This window comes from Giraffa tippelskirchi, chromosome 1 (genome assembly GCF_054371585.1).
Source record: "Giraffa tippelskirchi isolate mGirTip1 chromosome 1, T2T-mGirTip1v1.2.pri, whole genome shotgun sequence".
NCBI classification, from domain to species: Eukaryota; Metazoa; Chordata; class Mammalia; order Artiodactyla; family Giraffidae; genus Giraffa; species Giraffa tippelskirchi.
The window spans coordinates 96,788,469-96,811,741 of record NC_137275.1 but is presented as its reverse complement, the minus strand read 5'-3'; the positions used below and the strand labels follow the sequence as shown (position 1 = coordinate 96,811,741).

The 23,273-nt window shown below is 35.7% G+C and overlaps 1 long non-coding RNA gene across 1 annotated transcript; it reads right to left on the bottom strand.

Moving 5' to 3' along the window:
- Nucleotides 1-10,107: 10,107 nt before the first annotated feature.
- On the bottom strand, nt 10,108-20,002 carry LOC145504275 (uncharacterized). The gene is made up of 2 exons (XR_014052151.1): nt 19,828-20,002; nt 10,108-10,356 (listed from the first exon to the last, which is right to left on the bottom strand). It is a non-coding gene; the product is annotated as an uncharacterized LOC145504275 (long non-coding RNA).
- Between the last annotated feature and the right edge of the window lie 3,271 nt (nt 20,003-23,273).

The following is a 23,273-nucleotide window of genomic DNA, read 5'->3' as shown; positions in this document are numbered from 1 at the left end:
TAATGAATAATTTGTAAGAAAAAATACAAATAAGACAACTGAAGCTCAAGTAAATGCATGAAGATTGCATCTTTTCTCATCTTAAAGGCCACTGATGTGGCAACATTTGATAGTTGAATATGTGTAGTCAAACTGGTTTTTCAAAGATGTAATTAAGCTCAAAACCACTTAAGCCCCATATCCTATGATCTCAGGGCACTAAGGGATTTTTTTGAGGGAATTTAAAAAGTAAGTATGTTTTAAAGTTTAACCTCAATACACTCTTAGCAAACACATCAGTCACAGCCTCAACTCTGACCACATGAATACGGAGCACTGCTGTTTCCGAAGACCAGCACATCCAAGAACCAGGGCTCATAACTAGGACAACGTCAGCATTCATAGCAAGGCCACATCTTTGTAAAGCACTCTACGGTCACAAAGAGCTTTCAAGTACTTAACTTCAAAATTCTATGAATCAGGTAGTTGTTATGATCCTTAAAAATTATATATAGCATGTTCGATGCATGAGACAAATGCTCAGGGCTGGGGCAATGGGATGATCCAGAGGGATGGGATGGGGAGGGAGGTGGGAGGGGGGTTCAGGATGGGGAACACATGTAAACCCATGGCTGATTCATGTCAATGTATGGCAAAAACTACTACAATATTGTAAAGTAATTAGCCCCCAACTAAAATAAATAAATTTATTAAAAAAAATTATATAGCTGTCATTTGTTTAACTTCTTCTATGAGCAAACATTATATTCATGTATACGCACATGCACGTACACACATACTTCATTCTAATCCTACAACAACCTTATAAAGGAAATATTATTATCCCTAGCTTTCCAGTGAAGCAGCTGAGTCTGCCTGCCCAAGGGACTTGCTCAAGGTTAACAAAGACAATCTGATTTCAAGAGCCAAATTTTCCTACTATGCCACAGCCATTTCTCTTTTCCCAGCATATAATGCCAATAAAATGTTTGTGCAAATGACATTTATCTAAGAGCCTCTTCCATTTCCACCCCTTCATGACACCTGAAATCTAGAAGTTTTACTGGCCCAGAGAACATGTCTAGAACTCCCAAATCCCATCGGAGTTTGCCCCCCAGAAGTTGCACACAACATTCCTCCCACCCAAACTCCCATCTTCCACTGCTACCATGAAAAACTATCTGCTCATCTCCATCCCTTTCAGTTTCTTTAAAATACAAATTATCCTTGTAACACAAATGGATGCTAGCACATTTTATTTCTCTGGAATAGTATATTCATTCATTCATTTAATTAACATTTATTGAGAACTCACTATGTAATACTTTCCAAAAACTAATGTTTAAATTTTAAGAACCAATGAAGCTATATTTATCATCTGACGAGTGTTTGGATGGCACTCAAAGTTCTCTATGTATAAAAATAGATAATGCTCACCAAATGTTTTATTCTGTTTTAGTGCTATACAAGTATTACTTCATTTAAAACAACAGCCTTACAAAATAGGTACTAATAATATTATTCCTGTTTTATATATGAGAAAATTGAGGCATACTGGTGAGATATTGTCACAAAAATTATTTGGCTAATAAATAGCAGAATCATGGTTCTGCTTGACTAAGTTCTATCACGAGAGCTGCTCCTCTTAATGAGCCATACCAGCTTTAGAGGTTTTTGTTTGTTTTTATAATTAAAGTATGTATACATTCTAATTTGCCTGTGATAATTCTGGGATTAGTCTATTTTCCCAGAATAAGTAATAGCACCGCCTTTCACTCTCAAAAGAGTCCTTCTTAGAAGAATAAATTATAGTGTCATCCTGTTTCTAATAAAAGAATAATAGTTAACTTGACATGGCTGGAAGAGAAAACAGCACAAGAATATTCTATAACAGTCATTAAGATACAAAGGGAATATGTAGAGGAAGGAAAAACAAAAAAATGGTGTCAACACATCTTGACTCAAGACCAGGTTCTGCTACTAGTTAGTTATGTGGCATTGGCCAAGTTGTGTAACCTCTCTGAGTCTCAGCTAATATCCTCTGTAAAATAGAGTTTAAAACACCAGCTCCCATGGCTATGGTGGAAAGAACTTAAGATTATGTAGGAAAAGTACCTGGAACATGATAAGGTCTGAAAAAAAAAGTACATATTTAGTTATTCTTTGGAACAGTTTCTCTTATATTCCATGTGATTTTTCTACTGCAAATGAAAATGAATTCTTAGAAGAATTCAACAGGATTTGGATAGGAATCTAACATTAAGAGCCAAGAGAAATTTATGCCATTAATTCCTGCAATAATTTTTATTCTTCAGAGTTACAGTACTGGGAATTATTTATGAAAATGAATCCATTACATAATGCACTCTTTGAAGGCCACACAATATTCTAAAGCCGGAATGTCCACTCATTGTAGGTGGTCTTTCCATGTAGGCTGAAGTAGCAAAACCACACCACACTCTTGGATACATATTTTAATTCTAGAATCTGGGACTTCAAAGATTGAGGAGCCAAATTTCAAGACATCTTGAGGGAACAGGAAAGAAAATCCCAGAGCAGCAAGGTAAAATGCAGTTCTTTCCCCTTCTCCCACTAGGAAAGCACAAAACTATTCTGCAAGGAATACTATGTTTGTACCTCCTTGTACTATGTTTAAAAGAAGAAAAAGAAGTAAGAAAGAATGGAGGGGACCTGAATGTATTAAAAACCACTAAATATGAGTTTAACATTTCCTAAGCCTATTATTTAGGAAAAAATATTTATTTCATCTTTGAAGTAGTCTCTCTTCATAGCATGGCTTAGATAGATAGTCGTGAGGCAAGATGCTAAAGAATTACGTCTTTTCACCTAACAAACTATAAAAGAAGAAATAAATTTAGAACAGCACTAAACTAAGAAAACATCACAGTCCCAGCGACCTCTGGAACCCTGAATCCTTGAAGAATGTGGATTTATCCAGCATTGGCTATCATTATATTGGAGAGTGATTGTGTTTCTTTAAACTCAAGTAATTCATGTCAATTACATAATTCACGTAACTCCCTATGGATTTAGTAATTCCCTAACAGCTGGGATGTGAAATAAAGACCATAAACTTAGTTCTTTCCAAGGATAAATTAAAACATAAACTGACTGCATCATGATATTACTAATAAATAAAGTATCATGCTATACTTTCACTTCTCACATTAATTTTGTAAAGTAGAAATAACTGGTTATTTTTTAAAAGGAAAAAGAGAAAAAAATCATGAACCCAGCAAAAAATTGAAAAAAGAAAGAAATATAAATAAATAACACATCCCCGAAATCCAAAGTGTGATATCTAAAATACAGTTGAGGTAAGTGTTTACACTCTTCTATCCAGTGTAGCACTACAGAATTATGGGCCCCACTGTACTTAGAAGGAGCAGGATAGAGCATGGATAGACTAGGATAGATACATCTATAAATGTGTGCAATAGTCTATATAGTACTCTATAGTACTCTATAGTACTCTATTATAAAGCAACATCATGCATCACTCACTCCAAAAAGAAACATCATGCATCACTCACTCCAAAGAGAAAAGCTAATATATCCCATAAAAGAGAAGACTGACAGTAGCCACAGTGTACAAGTGAATTTATAGCTTATCTTCTTAAATGAGAACTTCAAGAGAAATAGCACTCAAAGAATTCAGGAACTAATTGAAGTCGTTTCTACTTAACAAGCTTAAAAAACTGAGAAATTGTTATTTTAAGGAAACCTTCATAAATTGAGATTTTACAGAGAAACGTGTCATTTATAGGAGAGTTAAGAATTGCAATTCACATTTTTGTAACACCACTCAATATAAGTTAGTAAATAAATTTGTATCAGTCAAAGGGACCAAATAGAATGTGGAGCTTATGCCCTGATTGGTTTTTTTTTTTTTTTGCATTACTACTAACAAGTTTTCCAAAAACCCCACCAGAGTCAATAAGGTTTAGTGCACTGGGGTCAGCATTCTGAATCATCCTCTTCTTTGTTTGGCTATCCTGACATGATACATGTTGGTACCACAACAACGACAGCTGACAACTGCTCTTCCTATTTGAAAAGACTTTGCCATTCAACTTGGACCAAAAACATTTGTCATGTTGTAGGCAGTGGATTAACTATAATCAGACCAGGCCAGTGGTAGTGCCAGTTCTAGGTTGAAAGAATCTGGTGGAACAAAGGCTGGATTTATCTCTTTGAGCATTGTTAGTTTCTTTTTGAGGGGGTGGAAGGGTGAGAGGTTAGAGAACAGACAGGACCCTTTTTCTGTAAAGTTGAAAGAAAATTTCAAAATTAAAATTATTTAGAGTTATTTATTTTGCTAAAATTTTCCCCAAAAGAATGTTTTCATATTGAGAATTCATCTTGGTTACACTGTAAAATACAAACATTTGTTTAATCTCAGAATGCAAAAAAAAAAAAAACACTTCCTCATACATTTTTGTTTAAAAAAAAGTTTTATTAGTTATCCAAAATATCAACTTTTCCTGACTGTGAACCACTCTCTTTAACTTTCTGGAATTAATTTTTTCTATCACCTCTGATGATTAGATTAGTCTATAGGGTCCATTTTAATTTTAAAATATAAGGACATTAAACATTCTATTAACCACTGCCACTGTTTATATAACTAGCAATTCTCCATCCACTGATTTTTTTTTTAATTTGTGAGTTGTTATTAAAGAGAGAATAAAATTACTATTAGTATGATATATATATATAAAGCAAATAAAATCTACAGCTAAAATCTTGTAAAGGAAGTAAAGGAAATGAATACTTAATTTTTATTAAAATGTGATGTCGGTTAATAGGCCTTATATTGCAATTGTCATTTCAGACAAAAATTATTTGAAAACTCTGAAGATTTTTCTTGACACACTAAAATGGTTTAAAATAAATTATCATGAAATGCTAACATTTGTACCATACTTGTGTATGTGTGTTAGTCACTGTTTGACACCCCATGGACAATAGTCCACCAGGCTCCTCTGTCCATGGGATTTTCTAGGCAAGAATACTGTGGTGGATAGCCATTCCTACCCCCAAGGGATCTTCCTGACTCAGAGATCAAACTTGGGTCTCTCCCATTGCAGGCAGATTCTTTACCACCTGAGCCACCAGGAAAGCCCATATATTTATCAAAGTTTGGCCAAATACTAGTAAATATAAGAAATTTAATAAATATTTATCAAGCATTTACTATCTGCCACAAATTGTTGAAAATACTGGTGATAAAAACAAAGTCTCTGTCTTCAAGGAGCTTACATTCTAGAGGAGAAGACAGAAGTAAATAAATTTATATTCAATATTTAGGATAAAAATAATTAGCAATTACCTTTTTGGAAATACAATCCCTGACCTCAACCAAGAAAATAAAACATGCATGTGATGGTTGCTGCTCAGTAAGTAAGTTGTATCCAACTCTGGAACCCCATGGACTGCAGCATGCCAGTCTCCTCTGTCCTCCACTATCTCCCTGAGCTTGCACAAATTCATGTCCATTGAGTCAGTGATGCTATCTAACCATCTCACCCTCTGCCACCCACTTCTCCTTTTGCCTTCAATCTTTCTCAGCACCAGGGTCTCTTCCAATGAGTTGGTTTTTCACATCAAGTAGGCAAAGTATTAGAGCTTCTATAACAATCCTTCCAATGAATATTCAGGGTTAATATCCTTTAGGATTGACTAGTTTGATCTCCCTGTTGTCCAAGGGACTCTCAAGAGTCTTCTCCAGCACTACAATTCAAAAGCATCAATTCTTCAGCACTCAGCTTTCTTTATGGTCCAACTCTCACATCAGTATATGACAAGGTAACCATAATATAATATAATCAGGTAGCATGGAAGAGACATAAAGCAGTGAGAAGTCAAAAGAGAAATTATTTCAAGTTGAAGGAATTTAGGGAAGCCTCTTGAAATTTTCCTATCATTTAAATAGAATCTTGAAGGATGTATTAAATATCAACTTTAAAAATGGGAAAAGGCACTACAGATTTTTTGTGGGTTGGCAATAGCTGGGTTGTTTTAGGTTCTCTTTCTCTTGACTGCATTTTTTTCTTAATCATGGATCTTGTTCGTCTTTTCCACGTAACTAGTAATATTTTTAATGTATGGTGAATACTGTGGATGATATATTGTAGGAAGTCTGGATTATGTCATCTTCATGTAAAGTATGTTGAGCTTTTTTTCTGGAAGGCAGTTAAATTATTCACAGACCCTTTTAGTCCCATAAGGATCCATTTTGTATTCTTTGTCAGGGCAAGTCTATTTTGAACTTAAAATTGAGTAGAGATAAGCCATAGCTCTTATCCCTACTTCACATACTCACTGAAGCATGGTCTTTAGGGAATCTCAACTAAACACAAAGTGTCCAATGTGGTATCTTCATTGTCACTGGACCAGAACTTGAACACATCTCAGCATAGTACAAGCTCTGTATCACATTCACCTCTCTGCCCTGCAGCAGGCGATTTCTGCTGGGCCCCCTAGAGTCTTGCCTTATACAGATGTAGGCTTGTCTTTGGTCAAGGATGCACAGAAGGTCCCCAAGAAGACTTCTATGACACCTCCAGAGTCCTGCCCTACAAAGACCAGCTGCTTCAGCAGTTTCAAGCTCTCATCTCTGCCTTCTCAGCCCAATGAGACTGTGCTCAAAGTGGCTCCACCTCTTTATGTCATGGCAGGAAAGTGTTCCCAGAAAGAAATCAGGACCACCTCATCCTCATCCCTTTAGATATCCAAAATATATTATCTCAGGAAAAAATTAATTCCTTAACTCAATACAGAATAGACATATACCAAAATAAGCAGAACATTTTGTTGTTATTGTTAGTTTTTTTTATAAAGAGCAGACTTGAGCATGACTATGGACAAGAAAGTCAGTCAGTGGAAAAGATTAAGAAAGAGGGGGGAAAAGGATATTTGAGACCAAAGACTCAAAAGCGCTTTAAAATTTAGTGAAAGAATAATAAATATTGTATTTTGACAGGAAACATGCCAATCTAAATAAGTATTTATCCTTTGTGTGCTTCCTATTTTTTGTGTGTGTGGTTTTTTTGTGTGTGTGTGTGTTTTTTTTTTTTGTGCTTCCTATTATGCTGAGGAAAATTCAGTTCAGTTCAGTTCAGTCATTCAGTCATGTCTGACTCTGCGACCTCATGAATCGGAGCATGCCAGGCTTCCCTGTCCAACACCAACTCCCAGAGTTTACCCAAACTCATGTCCACCAAGTCGGTGATGCCATCCAGCCATCTCATCCTCTGTCATCCCCTTCTCCTCCTGCCCCCAATCCTTCCCAGCATCACGGTCTTTTCCAATGAGTCAACTCTTCGCATGAGGTGGCCTAAGTATTGGAGTTTCAGCTTTAGCATCAGTCCTTCCAATGAACACCCAGGACTGATCTGCTTTAGGATGGACTGGTTGGATCTCCTTGCAGTCCAAGGGACTCTCAAGAGTCTTCTCCAACACCACAGTTCAAAAGCATCAATTCTGCGGCACTCAGCTTTCTTCACCGTCCAACTCTCACATCCATACGTGACCACTGGAAAAACCATAGCCTTGACTAGACGGACTTTTGTTGGCAAAGTAATGTCTCTGCTTTTGAATATTCTGTCTAGGTTGGTCATAACCTTCCTTCCAAGGAGTAAGCGTCTTTTAATTTCATGGCTGCAATCACCATCAGCAGTGATTTTGGAGCCCCCAAAAATAAAGTCTGACACTGTTTCCACTGTTTCCCATCTATTTCCCATGAAGTGATGGGACCAGATGCCATGATCTTAGTTTTCTGAACGTTGAGCTTTAAGCCAACTTTTTCAATCTCCTCTCTCACTTTCATCAAGAGGCTTTTTAGTTCCTCTTCACTTTCTGCCATAAGGGTGGTGTCATCTGCATATGTGAGGTTATTGATATTTCTCCCGGCAATCTTGATTCCAGCTCGTGCTTCATCCAGCCCAGCGTTTCTCATGATTTACTCTGCATATAAGTTAAATAAGCAGGGTGACAGTATACAGCCTTGATGTACTCCTTTTCCTATTTGGAACCAGTCTGTTGTTCCATGTCCAGTTCTAACTGTTTCTTCCTGACCTGCATACAGGTTTCTCAAGAGATGGGTCATGTGGTCTGGTATTCCCATCTCTTTTAGAAGTTTCCACAGTTTATTGTGATCCACACAGTCAATTAGAGGGAGTATAATATGTGATCTCTGGTCCAAAAAGTTATAATTGAAAGAATCAAAGCTCACAAATCTGAAATAATAAAGGATTGACTCACACTAATCATAGGAAAGAGAACAAAGATACTTAAGAGAATGTGAAGGCAATGGAGACACCTGAGGGAAGCTGGGAACATTATGAGGAAGAACAGAAGAATTAAGCTAATTCTGGATTAGAAGACACAAAGAGATTATTCCAGGCAAGAAAAAATATGAGCAAAAAAAGTGTAAGCAAATATAAACACAATGTGTTTCTGTGATGCTGCAAGATCCTGATTAGGTCATGAAAAAGCAGTGTTGAGTAATTAGAATGAGGGCTAGATCAGGAGTTGGCAAATGAGCCCAAGGGCTAAATCCAGCCTCCCACATGTTTTTTAACAGACTGAGCACCAAAAATAGTTTTTATATTTTTAAATGGTTGGGAAAAAATATGAAGAAGAAGAATATATCATGACATGTTAACATTATATGAAATTCAAATTTCAGTGCAACCATACTGACTAGATCACATGTTGTCTGGGGCTGCTTTGGGTACGAATAGAATTGGGTAGTAACCGTATAATACACAAAGTCAAAACAATTTATTATCTGGCTCTTCACCAAAAGAGTTGCAACCCACAGTCAAAAAATAATGAAACTCCTAATCTATTCTATTAACCACAGAACAACAGTTTTAACTATTTAAGTCAAAAGAGACCAGTTTGTTTCATTTTTGTGATAAGACTACTAGAGAGAATTTTAAAGACTACATATTTGGGACTTCCCTGGCAGTACAGTGATTACGACTTTGTGCTTCCAATACAAGGGATATGGATTCAATTCCTAGTCAGGGAACAAAGATCCCACATGCTGTGTGACATGGCCAAGAAAATAATAAAAAAATTTTTAAAGGCTACAAATTTATATTCTGTCTATCACTGCTTTGGAAACCTTTTATCAGAATTCCAAGTTTTTCTATAATTACCAAAAGTATTGATGAGTCTAAGTCACATTTTTATAGTTACTCAGGGGAATTTATGAAATGAGACCAAATTTGATTGAACCGTTACAGAATCTTCTCGTTTTTTAAATCCCTATCGAAAATCACTCACAGTTTAAATTCACTCTCTTATCTCCTTATGTAGAACAAATCAGGTTCAAGTATTGATTGATAAATTGAAAAAGTTAGAATGGAGAAGTAGTTTAAAAGATATACATATATATATATGATAAATACTTTAACTTAATTAAAAGTCATTTATTCACCATTGTGTAGGGCCAAGAGCCCTTGTTTAATTTCATGACTGCAATATCAAATTTTGAGTCTTCTTTCTTGCATATACACCACAGCCTCAAAGGATAGTCTACTACTTCAAATTTCAGTTTAAGTGGAGGGAAAGTATCAAGCCAAATGTGAGACAATCTGAATACAGATCCTTCATGATCAAAGAGGAAATTCTCTCTAATCTTTTTGTTTTCTGGCCCACCTTGACTCACCTTTATTATCTTTCCAAAGCATTCCATTTTTCATAAAAATAACTTTCAAATATGTTTCATCTGCTTTTATAACACATATGTTTGCGTAACTACAATAACAAATACAAATAGAAACACAAGTGACTGTGAGTACACATACAACTACCAGGTAAACCAGAAAGTGGTCTCTCACCACATGCATTCAGCACATCATGGCCCCCTTCAACATATTCTCCAGGGGAAAGGAGTATATAAATTAATCCAGCCTGAGGCTCCATGAGCACTTACTGTACTCTGCTACAAGCTAATAAACGTTTGTATTCTTTGTACAAGACACTGTTATTTTCATAGAATTTTTCTAAAAATATTTCATATTCTCAGATTTCCTAAAAAACTTAAAATATTTTCTGTTTATATTAAGCAATGAAATCAACAGAACCTAGGAGTTTTTTGCTTTGTTTTGTTTTTTAATCTTTCAATCATTGATGCTTTAGACCTAGTATTCTTCCTTAATTCTAATTTGGATAATTCCACGTTGCCTATATAAATTTTCCCAAAGTTTCAATTAGATATGGTATCCTTTGATTCTGATCCTAAATCAACATTCTTATTATTTTGAACCATGGTCCAGCTGCCAAATTCCAATTCCCAGATCAGGTTTCCAGTCATTCCAATTAGTAAACATCATTCAGAATCTGAAATGAAAAACACATTTTAAGCTACAAATGAATATTTCAGCAACTAAAAATAAATATTTTCTTCTTTTCTAACTAGGCTGGCAACCTTGACCCTAACATTGCTTGAAATTACTTTTGTACTTTTCCCCTGTATGTGGGACTATAAAAACAATTCAAGGGTAAAAAGCTTAGAGGAAAAGTTGTCTTTATTCACAACAGCTGATATTCAAATTTCATTAAACAAAAATATATATATATATTTGCTAACTTTGTTATACATTTTCCAAGTCTCCTATAAATATTATCATACTTTCATGATTTAAAAAATAAGGAAAAAAAGGGAAAAAGTATACATTAGCTATCTTAAATTGTGCTATAGAATATATTTGATAACATAATAACTTATGATACAGTAGGTAAATAACACTGAAAATGTATATTTTCATTCTTACAAAGAAGAATGAGGTTTCAGTTTATACTAAAATATACTAAAATAGTTAATAAAACCGTAATTGTAAAAAAAATAAAAACTATTTCTGTATGTTAGGCATAGCCATAATTTTTTTCTTTCTTTTTTAGCTTATCTGTACATCTGATTCGGAGCTATTCCCCAAGAAACAAACCACTGGAGCTATTCTCCAGGAAAACACTACATTATGCCATATTCCTCTCAGTCTAGGGCTTCAGGTAAAGGTGAAAGGGACTAAGATCCTTCTTAATTCATCAATCCTAATCTAATCTTAATTTATCAATCTGTTTGAGGAATTTATAGGGAAGTTACCAACCTCTAGTCTAATCAAATAGAGAAAAAGGAAAGAGGACCAGAAGATACAGATAGGGAATGCTCAGATCATATCTGTATGTGATAACTAAATGGAAGCAGCAAGTTTTATTTTCCTACTTCAATCAAAAACTACAAATCTCTCTTCAACCTATAAAGCTAACTTTTCTAATTACAGTCAGGAGCTAGTTTCCTGGAAGAAGATGATGATTTGCTGTTAGCATTTCACACTTTGCATAATGGGGTAAACTTACTATATCTCAGTCAATCTGGCAAACACATCCCTTAAACTCAAGAGCTATCTCATCACAACTGTCAATAGATAGAATTGTTTCCCTACACTATTAGGTTGCAATGCTCACTGACTTTGTAAACAAACAGTATATTAACTACACCAAAATAAAATGGGGTATTCTTTACCAGACCTGCACAAGCACTTTCTAGTAGAACTTTCTATAATGATGGAAATGTTTTAGAATTTCCCCAAAGAAGTATAATTTGTTCAAAATAATTAGAAGAGAGACATGATGTGAAAAGAAGGGGTTTGGAAGAAACTTTTAAGCATAATGGCTATATTCACTATCTTGACTATGGTGATGGTTTCAGATTTATCTTAAATCTATCAAAGTGTATACTTTAAATATGTACAGTTTATTATATTTTAATTATACCTCTATAAAGTCATGTGTGTGTGTATCCCACTGTGCTAGAAACATATAGGATATATCCCTTCTATTAAAAAATTTATGTATCTAACTCTTCCCCTAATTTTCAACACACATACACACAGAATTTTATATTTGCTGCCTCTGAGGAATCTTCACCTGGCTGATCAATTGATACTTCAAACTCAGCATTTCCCAAACTCATTCCTGTCTTAAGGTTTCTCTTTCTTTCAGCAGTTAAAGAGCTGCTTTAGCGTGTACAACTTGGGTTTCAATTCAAGAAGCTGATCTTTGTTGATCCAAGAATTCTAAAATGTCAGAACATAGATGAAAGTCCAGGGGAACCAGCACTAAGTATCTCCTAGCTGGAGACACTGAAGAGGGAAGTGGAACAAGATCACACAGACTGGGTAAGTGCAAGGAATTCGAAACGTAATGGGAAACCGCTGGGGGATTTAGGCAGAGATTTAATTTTCAGAGCTCCCTTTGTAGTTGCTATGTTTGTTTATACAGATAATACACTCCCATGGTTCAAACAGTGCAATACCTATAAAAATGTATACAGCAAAAAGCCTTCTGCAGTAGTTTTTTATTGCTATGTAACAAATTACTCTAAAACTTAACGGCTTAGAATAATAAACCATCATTATTTCACAGTTTCTGTGGGTCAGGGATTGGACAGTGACTTGGCTGGATGGTTCTGTCTCAGGGTCCCTCAGGAAGTTGCATCAAAACACAGGCTAGGACTCCAAGCATCTGAAAGTTTGCTAGGACAGAGGATCTGTATCCAGGAAAGGACACACACATGGCTGCTGTCTGGAGGCCTCAGTTCTTCAACAGATGGACCTCTCTACAGGTGTGGGGCTGTTTGGGGGGGTCCACAACAAGGCAGGTGGCTTCCTCTAGAGCTACTGACCCAACAGAACAAGACAGAAGCCACACATCTTTTATAACTCAGCCTTACAAGTTTTGGCAATGCCCTGTATGTTCCAGGAGCCAGCCCCATTCATTGTGGGAGAGTATAATACAGGATGTAAATGTTGGGAGGTGGGAATCTTTAGAGAGCATTTTAGAAACTGGCCACCACAATCCTATCCATTCTATCTTTTATGCAACTTCCACCTTACTTTTCTTTTTCCAAATTTACCTTTCCAGTCCTATTTCAGATCAAACATCTTTCCTGAATTTCTCATATTGGTCAGAAAATATAATCTCTCCTTCAATGAGTCCTCCCTAGTATTTTATGCCCAGAATGCCATTAAAAATAAGAGTCAGTGAAAAAGGAGAAATCATGGAGATAAGAACCAGTTTGGTTTGGAAAATGCTGAATTTGAAGTATCAATTGATCAACCAGGTGAAGCTATCTCAGAGGCAGCAAATATATATTTCTGTGTGTATATGTGTGTGTGTGTCTATGTGTATCTAACGTTAGGGGAAGAGTTAGACATATAGGTTTTGAAGTTACCAGTTTACATACAGATTTTGAAGACACACACGTAAATAAAAATCTGGAATAACTAGGGTGAAGGTATGGAATAAGTGAGAGGACAGTTGGTATCATGAAAATCCACTGAGTAAAATCCAAGGATGTTCATTTACTCATTCAAGAAATAATTTGCTATCAACCATAATGCATGAAAGGGAGATGGGACTATATAAAGAAGATAAGGTTAATGCAAAAATTTCAAAGTAAGAACTGAAAAACATGCACTGATATTAGCTGGGTGGTAATCTTACATGGCATTAAGAAGGAGATAAAAGATAGTTTGCAGTGGGGCAAGAGATGAACAGGAATTCAGCGAGTAGAAATAAGGAAAAGAGACCAGATTATAGGGTAGATTTCATGATGTGCACCCCACTCAGTTATAGAGGCCCAAGAGCCTAAGCTTGATTTAATCCTCTGCTTTTGCCATCTAGAAATTCTCAATAATTTTGGGCAAGAGGCCTCGTATTTTCACTTTGTACTGGATTCTACAAATTCTGTAGCTGGTCCTGTTTAGGCCATACTTTGAAGAAATTTGACCAAGCAAGGAAAGAGAGATGAGGCAGTAGGGGTGAAGTACAGACATCAGACCATTCTCTATCTAATTACTGTGGCTATTCTGGTTGTTGTTGATATTTTTATTTTAGGATGAGAAAGACTTAGTGGCTTAGGGAAATGAGCCAATGGTGAAAGGAGGTTGAAGGTAAAAAACCAAGAAAAATTGGGCAACAGAGTGAAAGAGAGATGAGAAAGAAAGGAACAATGCAATAGAGCCCAGGTGGACACTTCATACCCGAGACTAGAGGAAAAAAGATGAAAAGGAGGAGAAAGTAATGTAGGTTGATCTGAGACTCATTTATCTAGTGAAGAAAACAGAAGTCATGTACTCCTAGGAAGGCAGAGGAAACTGCTGGGTAAAAAACTTGACAAGAGGGGGATTCCCTGGTGGTCCAGTGGTTAAGACTCTGAGCTCCCAATGGAGGGAGCATGGGTTCGATCCCTGGTTGGGGAACTAAGATCCCACATGCTGTGTGTCCAATAAATAAAATAAAACAATTAAAAAAAAAAAAACTTGACAAGAAAAAGAATGTTTAACACCAGAAGGAAATGGAACAAAATGTTCACCAAAAGTAGGTAAAAGGGCTGAATATTAAACTGAGAGTCTAATATTTTAATATTTTACATGGATGAATCAGAAAACAATTATGCTAAGTAGAAGTCAGGTGAAAAAAAAGGAGTAGATATTGTATAATTCAATTTATATAACATTATAAATGCAAATCAATCCATAGTGACAACCTGTCTGGGGGTAAGGGAGGGGCAGGAAGGGGGGAATCCCACAAAGGGGCATGAGGAAACTCTTGGGGTGATGGATATGACCACCATCTTGATTGTGGTAATGGTTTCATGGTTGCGTACATATGTCAAAACTTACCAAATTCTATATATTAAATATAATGCATATAACTCAATAAAGCTATTTAAAAATTATGGGTTGAATAAACAGTTCTGTGTCATTTTTGGTACAACTAGACTGCACCTCTCATCTCTCTGGTGCAACAAATGATCTCGGCTAATGAGGATGAGGTACATCCGTGATCCCAGACACTTCAGTGTGTGGTATCTGTTGCCTGTGTTCCTTTCTTTCTTTTTTTTTTTGGCTGTTCTATACCACACGGCTTGCAGGATCTCAAGTTCCCCAATAAGGGATTGAACCTGAACCCTGGCAGTGAAAGCCTGGAATCCTAACCACTAGCTAACAGGGAATCCCTCAGTATATCCATTTCTACACCTGTTTGTTTCTTCCATTCCTGCAGGGAAGTGGTACATCTCATCTCAAAGTTAAAGCCTCCACCTATGTCCTCCATCCCCCACACACTTTTTTTCTTGCTTTTGAAATAACTTCTATTCTCCCTGGTTTCCTCTTCATTTGCCTCTGTAGATAGTTTCAACACAAATAAAACTTCCCTAATTTATCTTAGTTTGAGAGTGCCAGCTGTTTTTCTCCTGATTGATAGGCTGCATAATCTCAAAATAACCACCACAATGTAATGCAAAATTACATCAGTTTAAATTGACATGTTTCAAAGCACATAGAAACTCCAAGCAGGATTCTGTATTTTAAAGAAGAGATACTGTGATTATCATTATGGTGAATCCCTTTCATCTGTTTTGTGCTCAGTTTATATATATATTGGCTTTCTATCTACTTAAACAACAAACATCTGAATAGTAGCATTGGCAAAGGACTGACTATACACATCCATGAGTGCGTACTGAGTCACTTCAGTCATGTCCGACTCTTTGTGACCCTATGGATCGTAGCCCACCACGCTTCTCTGTCCATGGGATTCTCCAGGCGAGAATACTGGAGTGGGTTGCCTGGGACGTCCGTGCCCTCCTCCACAGGATCTTACCGATCCAGGGATGGAAACCATGTCCCAATGTCTCCTGTATTGGCAGGCAAGTTCTTTACCACTAGCGCAACCTAGGAAGCCCATACACATTCGTGAAACCACTTTAAACTGTTGGAAAGACACTGAACACTCTACAGAAAAAAAAATTTCCAAATATTCAGGTAGCATTTCACATTTGCTTTACTGATAAATACAGGGGAAAAAAGTAATTAGAGAGTTGAAACAATTTCTCAAAAAGGGTTTCATTCGTCTAAGCATCTCTTGCCTAAAATTTTAAAAACAAACTAGTTATCCTGCCTGTCTCTCAGTTTTTCAATCCACACTTCAAACAATCTTCCAACAAATATTTGTTGAGGTGCTAAGTAGAAGGCACTATTCCATGCCCCATAAATGCAGGAGATACTGTAATTATTCATTCCTGCTAAAAACTCCCCTGACTTCCTATTGATTACAAAGAAAGTCTATACTTACTGGCAAGGCAATCATCATCTTTCATAATCAGAGTCAAATTTGAGTCTAGGGTCATTGGTCACCATTACTTTAAGTCAGTAGTTATCAGCCATTTTAATCTTAAGGCCTGCTCACAATTATGAAAAGCTATGAAGAACCTCAAAGAACTTTAGTTTATGAGTTATATCTATCAATATTTATCATACTCAAAATTAAAAACATGAACTTTAAAAATGTTTTTCAAATCATTTTGCACATGGGCTATTCTCTAAGATATATCATATATTATACCATAAAACAAGTCATTAAATTTAAAAGAATTGAAAGTATATGAAGAATATTCTCCAACCACAAGAGAATGAAATTAGAAACCTATAACAGTGGAAAATATTAAAAATTTTAAAATATGTAGAAAATAAATATTAGTAACCAATGAAGAAGAAATCACAAGGGTTATTAGATAATACTTTGAGATGAATTAACATGAAAACACAACATAACAAAACTTATGGATTGGAATTATAGCAGGGGGAAAATTATAGCTGTAAACATGCATGTTAAAAATATCTCAAGTCAAAAATCTAATGTTTCACTTAAGAAACTAGAAAAAGAAGAACAGAGTAAACCAAAAGCAAACAGAAAGAAGGAAAAAATAAAGATTGGAGCATAAATAAGCAAAAGAGAGAATAGAAAAAATATCAACAAAACCAAAAGCTGGTTCTTTGAAAAGATCAACTGATAAATTTTAATTGGATTCACCAAGAAAAAAAAAAAAGGAGCATTCTCAAATTACTAAAATCAGGAATAAAAAAGGAGGATCAAAAAAAAAAAAAAAGGAGGATCCAAAACAGTATTGAAAAAGAACATGGGTGAGGGGACTGCAAGGAGATCCAATCTGTCAGTCCTAAAGGAAATCAGTCCTGAATATTCATTGGAAAGACTGATGCTGAAGCTAAAACTTCAATACTTTGACCACCTGATGCAAAGAACCGACTCATTGGAAAAGACCCTGATGCTGGGAAAGATTGAAGGCGGGAGGAGAAGGGGACGACAGAGGATGAGATGGTTGGATGGCATCACCAACGCGATGGACATGAGTTTGAGTACGCTCCAGGAGTTGGTGATGGACAGGGAAGCTTTGTGTGCTGCGGTTCATGGGGTCGCAAAGAGTTGGACACGACTGAGTGACTGAACTGAACTGAGGAGAGTGGGAAAGGCGAGCGACTGCTAACAGGTACAGAGTTTTCAGATATAGAGCTTCTTTTGGGGGTGATGAAAATATTATGATGGAATTAAACAGTGTTATTTGCACAACTCTGTGAATATGCTTTAAAAAATACACTGCTTTAAAATGGTGGATTTTATGCTATACATCGGAGAAGGCAATGACACCCCACTCCAGTACTCTTGCCTGGAAAATCCCATGGACGGAGGAGCCTGGTAGGCTGTAGTCCATGGGGTCACTAAGAGTCGGACACGACTGAGTGACTTCACTTTCACTTTTCACTTTCATGCATTGGAGAAGGAAATAGCAATCCACTCCAGTTCTTTCCTGGAGAATCCCAGGGACGGGGGAGCCTGGTGGCTGCCTGCGACTCTGTCGCACAGGGTCGGACACAACTGAAGCATCTTAGCAGCAGCAGCATGATATACATATTATAACTCAATTTTTAAAAAGACAGAATTTATACAAAAAGTAATGCAAAAAAAATGAAGAAAAACAGCAGAAATAAATAACAAAAGCATTCACCAGAAAAATGGTCCCAAAGACAAGATTTAATCAAAAATATTAATGTTTTTAAACTTTTAAAAGTAATTGCATTTATAAAATAAGAGCACAAACTAAAAATACAAGTACTTATGGAAGATAAGGAGATATCAGTACTTTCAAAGGAGATAAAACATGAGCTGGTAGAAATCAAGAAAAAATTAAAAGCCCTCTGGGGTTCCCTAGTGGCCTAGCAGTTAGGATTCCAGACTTTCACTGCCAGGGCCCAGGGTTCAATCCCTGGTCAGTGAACTGAGATCCCACAAGCTGTTGTAAAAGACCTCAAAAAAGGAAATCATTATAAAAGCAGAAAAAAGGGACATTACAGAGAAAACATCAGATTTTTTTTAGAGTATATTAAAGGAAAACTTACAAATCCAGTGTAGCATAAATCTAGAAAATAGCTAGACCTATAGAAATATCAATAATTCTTTATTGTATGGAAAAGTAAATTTGAAGTAATTGCACAAACTTAAGATTTATTTACAATTTATGGCAAGCTTTGATACAAGGAAGTAACTATTCTGACACAGACCAAGACTGATAAACTATCACAAAAGTTTATCAGCAGACAATGTAGAATTGTGAGGGGAAAGAAAAGACCACAGTTTTCCGCTAGATATAATTGACTTCTGTTGTTTGTTTATAGTAGCTTTATTCATTATCACCACAAAATAGAAGCAACCAAGATGTCTTTTAGTAGGTAGATGGATAATAGATATAATTTACTTATGAAAAAGTTAAGAATTTAACATTGGGACCACAGGATAAAGCTTCCATCTCTTTAAAAAATAATAATAAACATGAAGAAAAACACGTAAAAAGTTTACACCAGTGGTAACATCAAAAATTAACTTAATTTCTGGGTGGTTGGATAATAAATGAACTTTACTATCTTCATTTTGCTTGTGTTTAATTAATATTTTATTAATATCAATTTTCTATAATAACTAAATATAAAAAGTATAAAAAAGAACAATGATATATATTGTTTGCTATATAAATATAATTATGTACCTGAAGAGTATTCTGCTTCTTATCATTCTTATTCTGTGGTTTGGGTTTAGTAACTCTGTCTTTTTATTGTCATTATATAATCTCATATAAATGGTTCCCTTAGGTATGTGGACTAAGACTTTAACTAGACCTCTGCCACAATAAAGATTTTGATGTTCTTACCAGCAGCTGGATAAGCAGCACTCATTGCAGCATGCTGCTTAAGGATTTTTCCTCTCTAAGATTTACAGGAGGTAAGAGGACATAAATTATAGTCACAAAGTATGCCCAATAACAAGTAATTAAGAATATTTAGTTCTCCAAAAGGTAATTTTTCCTTGCTTCCTAATTTTACCATACACCAATTTAAAAACAATTATGGGTAGTATTTCTTTAAGAAAAAAAGTAGTGCTGACTTTTTAAAACAGAATGCTTTATAAATGTAGCAAAATAATTCACCAAACAATCAAGCAAAGTCAAAGTGTGTGTGTGTACATATGTGTAGTTAATCCTAATTTCCCACAAAACACTACTCAACAACTGAAATGCACATTGCTATGGAAAAATAACAGAGTAATTAATTTCTTTAAAACTTGGAGCAATGACTTTTTTGGAATGAATACATAAGAAATCTAGTGGACCATCCTCTGCCAATAACAGATGTTTTTAAAACTGCAGGGAAATTTGTGAAACATCCATCTTCAATGTTTCAAGTATATATGTCAGAAAATAAATCTTAGGTAAATGAAAATATCTATATTTTTAAGGTTATGGTATAAAATTAAATTAGATACCTTGTAGTGTTTACTATCATTACACCTTTTATTAATTCTAACTGCAGGAAAACTTCATTCAAGTGACTCATTATGTTCCCCAACTCCACACCACATTATGTTTTGCCCTTATCATTCTGTAAGTAGTTTACTCACCTATTTTTCATGGGTAAACCTAGCAGTACATACAGTGAGATTACTGCCACAAAATACATCCTTTTTATGTAACGTAGTAATGTTATACTTGGGCTTCTCTAATGGCTCAGACAGTAAAGAACCTGCCTGCAATGCAGGAGAAATGGGTTCAATTCCTGGATCAGTAAGATCCCCTGGAGAAGGAAATGGCTACCCACTCCAGTATTCTTGCCCAGAGAATTCCATGGACAGAGGAGCTTGGACAGCTACAGTTTATGAGGTCACAAAGTGTTGGACATGACTGAGCAACTAACACACATGCATGTACAAACACACACAATGTTATACTTATACCCCAGTACCTTTCAAAAAGAGATTTTTAACCATTTTTTAAATTGGGCTTCCCTTATGGCTCAGCTGGTAAAGAATCTGCCTGCAATGTGGGAGACCTGGGTTTGATCCCTGGGCTGGGAAGATTGAAAGATAGTTAATTTACAATGTTGTGTTATTTCAGATGTACAGCAAAGTGATTCAGTTATATACATACATATATATTCTCTCACAGATTCTAAAAAGAGATTAAAAAAAACCTTGAGTTAAAAACAGTACACAAACATTCTCATTGAGACCTTCTATAGTTGTGAGTTTGGTATAAACCAAAATTCATTGTAATTGCAAGTAATAGAGGTTTCAAAATTTTTGAGAAAACGAAAGATGGGAAGGTTAATTTCTTTACTGTAATTTTTAAACTCGCTACATTAAGTTTCAGGATTGTTTACAAAGCTTTTGGGAGATTATGACGCAAAATGCTGAGCCAGAGTTCTCCCCATTACTTTGGCAGCAAGTGAAGTAACCTGTAACTGGGTGGATCAGAGACATCATCACACACAGGTCTTAGCAAATGCCATTTCTAAGGCTAACAAATCCCCAAGTTACTCCTAACAGTCACTCAAATTAAAGGGTCATCAGCATAGAACCTAGTTGCTTTTATATAATTTCAAAATACAGCATGAGCTAATGAATCACTTTTGACCATGTACACAAGAAAAAAGTCTTGGAGGTGCGGGCTCAAAACCCAAATAAAAGATACTGCTTTTTTTTTTGTATTACAGGCAGTAAATAATGCCAATAGTCACAAATAAGAAATCTGATTTCCTCAGAGAATTAACCTATAAAATCATCCCATAGTACAAACTCTTCCTAGCGGCAGAGTAGCAGATGTTCAAGACAGGGAATGTCGTATCTCCTGTTCCTCTGCCCTGATCAGTGCCTGCTACATAATAAGTGGCAGTCTCTGAGATCATTAACACTCGGACATCTCATTTATGATATGAACATACCTGAAGTAAGAATGTGCTATGTGCTATTCAAATTAGAATTCATCAGTAGTGGAAAAACAAAAGGAAAGTCATCAATGCAGATGTTGGCAATGCCCATCTTAAAACAAAAATCTTTAAAAATCCTTATCAATATGTTAATTAACTAGAAAGCAGTTCCCTTTCACAATGTATATGTATATCCTATCACCAAGATATACACATTAAATATTTTACAATTTTGTATGTTGATTATACCTCAATAAAGCCTAAGTTTTAAAAAATCCTTACCATTTAATGAAAATGTTATTGGTCTTTCCCAAAATGTAATAATATCACAATAACGGGACAGCACTGAGAATCAGTGATATATCTGATTAAAGGATATTTTGATCCCACGTGGAACAAAATCTTTCTTGAATGCTAAATGGATGCTAATATTCATTTCTTAACCAGAATCCTTATTTTAGGCCTTCCCTAATCATCTTGAATCTGTTGTCTTCCTTCTACAAATAATTTTTGGCTCCCTTCCATTATACTCAATCTCTGTTTCTTCTTATTGTGACTGCCTCATTTAGATAGTTTTTCTGATTGTCTGTATTCTTACATAAATGTAAGCCTCTTGAGGACCCCTGGCTGTAGTGTCAATTTATCTTTTACTAATTCCTTTAAAATTCCAGACGTCACATTCCAGACATACTGGAATGTGAAGTCAAGTGGGCCTTAGGAAGCATCACTACAAATAAAGCTAGTGGCGGTGATGGAATTCCAGTTGAGCTATTTCAAATCCTAAGAGATGATGCTGTGAAAGTGCTGCACTCAATATGCCAGCAAATTTGGAAAACCCAGCAGTGGCCACAGGACTAGAAAAGGTCAATTTTCATTCCAATCCCAAAGAAAGGCAATGCCAAATAATGATCAAACTACCGCACAATTACACTCATCTCACACGCTAGTAAAATAAGGCTCAAAATTCTCCAAGCCAGGCTTCAGCAATACATGAACCGTCAACTTCCAGATGTTCAAGCTGGTTTTAGAAAAGGCAGAGGAACCAGAGACCAAATTACCAACATCCATCCACTGACATCGAAAAAGCAAGAGAGTTCCAGAAAAACATCTATTTCTGCTTTATTGACTATGTCAAAGCCTTTGACTGTGTGGATCACAATAAACTGAGGAAAATTCTGAAAGAGATGGGAATACCAGACCACCTGACCTGCCTCTTGAGAAACCTGTATGCAGGTCAGGAAGCAACAGTTAGAACTGGACATGGAACAACAGACTGGTTCCAAATAGGAAAAGGAGTACGTCAAGGCCATATATTGTCACCCTGCTTATTTAACTTATATGCAGAGTACATGATGAGAAATCCTGGGCTGGAAGAAGTATCAGCTGGAATCAAGATTGCTGGGAGAAATATCAATAACCTCAGATATGCAGATGACACCACCGTTATGGCAGAAAGTGAAGAAGAACTGAAGAGTCTCTTGATGAAAGTGAAAGAGGAGATTGAAAAAGTTGGCTTAAAGCTCAACATTCAGAAAACTAAGATCATGGCATCCGGTCCCATTACTTCATGGCAGATAGATGGGGAAACAGTGGAAACAGTGGCTGACTTTATTTTTGGGGGCTCCAAAATCACTGCAAATGGTGATTTAACCTCTAAGATGATGCTGAAATCTTGGGCTACTGAATTTATTACATAAAATTACAAATTACTTTGCTAACCTTTTGTTCCAGGAAAAAAATATAATTAGAAGAAATTATAAAATGGCAAAGCATTTAATAGATTCCAAAATCTTTGCTTTATTACTAAAGGTACACATGATAATTTATGTATAAAAACTGTATTTATAGGAAAATTCAAGTTGTGGAATTGCCCGAATCCTCTAAAATAAATGGTTTTCATTTAATTTTTTTATTCATAGGAAAAACATTTATCTCATGCCTTATGAATGTTTTCCAAATCAAATATATAAAATAATTGCAAAGAAAAAAACTAGTTAATCTAACACTATGATTAGGTCATAAGACTTCACATTTGAGTATTTGATTGACTAATTTCATTGCCATCTACTTTGAGGAGAAATAACCCTTCTCAAAGGAATCAGACTCAAACCAGAGTCCATAAACATTTTCCGCACTAGTTTT